The sequence below is a fragment of the Sorex fumeus genome, unplaced genomic scaffold, assembly GCF_029834395.1.
Source record: "Sorex fumeus unplaced genomic scaffold, SorFum_2.1 ptg000122l, whole genome shotgun sequence".
NCBI classification, from domain to species: Eukaryota; Metazoa; Chordata; class Mammalia; order Eulipotyphla; family Soricidae; genus Sorex; species Sorex fumeus.
Genome location: NW_026606179.1, coordinates 44,738,914 through 44,742,591, shown reverse-complemented (window position 1 = coordinate 44,742,591; position 3,678 = coordinate 44,738,914). Strand labels below are relative to the sequence as shown.

The window sequence follows — 3,678 nt, the reverse complement described above, 5'->3', positions numbered from 1 at the left end:
GATACTGTTTTAACTGAAATGCTGGTAGGTGCTTTGGGATGTATCTATTTTGAAAATGTTTGAAATTCCATTTCATTAATCTCTGTGAAGAGAACCCTAACTTAGATATTGTACTGATTCTTCAAAAGTGTTCAGCAAGATAGCGAATTGAGAACTCTTAACTTCTATTAAATGCTTTCCCTACTATTTTCAAAAGGAAATTCCTAGATTGAATTCATTAGATTCACCTCTAAACGCATATTAAACATATGCTAGATTGTCCTGAGGCTCAGGCTCATTTTAGATTTATTTCATCAAAATCTTCTAAATTGAGACTTATAATTTTGCATTTTAATAACTGTTCATGTTACTCTTTTTTTTTTACAAATTGTTAATGAAAATAAGCTTTATTACATCAAGTAATAAACACATACAAAGATGCAAACGTTTTTAAGTCACTTTCTTCCAGATGTTTGGGGTAACTTACGGGAGGCAAAACTGAAATCTGTCTAGTTTTAGTGTTGGTCGGAAAGCCTTCGGGGCCCTTGTAGGGTCTGGTGGGTCGCTCTTTCTTCTGTATTTATAACTTGTGCATTTAAGAACCTGACCTCGGAGCACTAATAGTCATGCAGATGCTTAAGCAGGAAAGTTCCCGAGAGTGGGGTCTGCACTGGCAGGGGGACCTGGAGCGCTGATGGCCTGGCTGAGCACGCTCAGGTCCGCGCAGCCAAGGCCACAGCCAAGGTCAAGGTTTCCGGCACCTTTTGAGTCGATGCTTCAAGGAAAAACAGAAACAAAACCAGAGTGTTGCTAGCTATTCAAAAACGCAAATTCTAATCAACTGGGAAGGACGCCTTCTCAGGGTTCCCAGCCTCAGGAACCACAGGAAGAGAAACAGTTACATGTTGAAAACAAGAATTCCATGTTTCCTTGGACTCCTGGTGGTGCCGCTAGCACCTGGCATTGCGCTCGGTTTCAGCCAGACACTCCCGGACCAGACCTCTGGCGTGAATGATGCCTCGCTTCAGCCGCTCCATGACGCTCTTGCTGCCCGTGTACGTGGGCCGGATCTCCTTGCCCAGCTCCTAGATGATGGCCAGCAACTCTCCGTACTTGCTCTGGGGCACCTGGATGCTGCCACTTCCCTGCGTGTAGCCCAGGGAGGGCGGCCCGTAGGCGCTGAGCAGCTGCCAGTACTGGGAGGACGAGGCCATGCTGGTGGAGGGCGCGTGGACGCTGCCGGCCGCGCTGAGGGCGCCGGGCATCTGCTCATGTTAACTCTTAACATACATTAACAATGAAGTCTTCTTTGCTAATGGTGGTTTAGTTTGTTCTGTTTGTTTGTATTGTTTTGGAGCCATACCTGACTCCACTTAGAGCTTACTTCTGACTTTGTTCAGGGATAACTACTTGTGATCTTGGGGAAATGCCAGGGGTTGAACCCAGTTCTACTGCATGTAAGGCAAGAGACTTTCCTACTGTACTATTTCTCCTGCATCAAGTCTTGCTGGTTTTACTCCCATATCATCTCCTTTAGCTATTTATTTTGTTGGAATTGCAATGAAATTGCTTTTATTCATTACTCCCTCTCTTCCTCCCTCCTCCCTCCCTCCCTCCCTCTACCTCCTCCTCCTCCTTCTCCTCCTTCTTCTTTTCCTTCTTTCTTCCTCCTCCTCCTCCTCCTTCTCCTCCTTCTTCTTCTTTCTTCCTCCTCCTCCTAACCTCCTAACTTTCTTCTTCTTCTTCTTCTTCTTCTTCTTCTTCTTCTTCTTCTTCTTCTTCTTCTTCTTCTTCTTCTTCTTCTTCTTCTTCTTCTTCTTCTTCTTCTCCTTCTCCTTCTCCTTCTCCTTCTCCTTCTTCTCTCTCTCTCTCTCTCTCTCTCTCTCTCTCTCTCTCTCTCTCTCTCCTCTCTTTCATTTGTTTTTAGGATATTTTACCAAGAGCCAACTGTATAATACTTAGTACAGTCAATACAATCTCTTCCCTACCTGAGGCTAGAGAATAGAGAACACTAATGAAGTTACTCCAATAAATGGCATATATTCAACGGGTTTATTTGCACTTTTTCCCTGATTAAAGGAAAACAGTTAAGAGACATTTGCTAAATTAAAACATGTCCTTGTGGGTGGTCTTCCTTTCCCAGATTTTCCAACTTGCAGATTTTTACGTGGCATTACATAAAAATGATTTTGTATTTATAGTAATTTCCATTGATTATTTTTCCTTTGTTTCTTCCTGTATTTTTTTTGTTTTCTCTTTAAAGTCACCAAGAACTTCTGTCTCTTGGTAGTAGCAGCACTACATGAGTTTCCATGGTAACAATGCATTTGGGGGGATAACAAAAGTAAATATGCATGTACCATGTCAGCACATCAGTTGCTAATTCCTGGTGGAGGTCTGGAATTGTGTACAGCAGGCTTTTGCTTTGAAAGTGGTCCAAATTTTTGTTTTTAAATATATTTTGTTAATTGAATAGTTGTTTATTAATTAGAATCAAGAAAAACATGTTTGAACAGCCATTTAAGAAGGGTCAAAGAAAGAATAAAATGTATCCTTTAAAGACAAAAGTAGTTAAATGAATCTAATAGAAGGAACTAAATTGGTCTGTTAAAAAAATCAAAATGACATTGTATTTTTAAGTCATGTACTTAAAAGTCCTTTTGCATTGATCTGTTAATTACTAGGAACAAAGAAAATACCATAAATATTTATTAAATAATAGCATTCTGTGTCAGGAATAAAGAGAATACGGGAGCATAAAGGATTCTGGGAAACCATATAATTCCAATTTACACAGTGAATAAGAAAAGAAATCCTAGTTTTTGCTGTTTCCTCTTACTTCAAGTTCGTTATTTCCTCTATGTTACCATTTTCTGTTACCATTTTTCCAATAATAAGCACTATGTTATTATGATTACTTTGAGCCATAATATGAGACCAAACCATTTGAAGCCCAAACATTTCCTATTAGTTCCTTAATCAGCTGCCATGGTCACTACCTCATTGCCTGTTAATTCAAATATTTCAACAGGTTGCAGATTATTTCATCTCATTCATTAACTTCCCCAGTCTGCCTTCATACTTATGGAGTTATAAGTTTGGTTTTCCTCCCATTTGACCCAGCAATACCACTCATGGGAATATATCCCAGAGAGGCAAAAATGTATAGTTGAAGTGACATCTGCACTTGTTTGTTCATTGCAGCACTCTTTACAATAGCCAGAAACTGGAAGAAACCTGAATGCCCAAGAACAGATGACTGGTTAAAGAAACTTTGGTACATCTACACAATGGAGTACTATGTAGCTGTTAGAAAAGATGAAGTCATGAAATTTACATACAAATGGTACAATATGGAAAGTATCATGCTAAGCGAAATGAGTCAGAAAGAGAGGGATAGACATAGAAAGATTGCATTCATCTGGGGAACATAAAGTAACAAAATATGAGATTAATACCCAAGAATAGCTGAGATCAGCACCAGGAGGATTACTCCATAGCTTAGTGGCCAGTCGGGCATTCTAGAGGAAAGGGCAGCTCAGATAGAGAAGGGAACACCAAATAAAGGGTGTTTGGAGGATCCTCCCAGGAGGGGAGATGCATGTTGAAAGTAGACTATGGACTGAACATGTTTGCCACTCAATGCCTCTTTTGCAGACCACAACACCCAAAAGGAGAGAGAGAACACAGGGGATTGCC

General features: G+C 40.4%; 1 pseudogene; it reads right to left on the bottom strand.

Moving 5' to 3' along the window:
• Positions 1–615: 615 nt before the first annotated feature.
• On the bottom strand, positions 616–1,244 carry LOC130043702 (cyclin-dependent kinase 2-associated protein 1-like; annotated as a pseudogene).
• Positions 1,245–3,678: the final 2,434 nt, after the last annotated feature.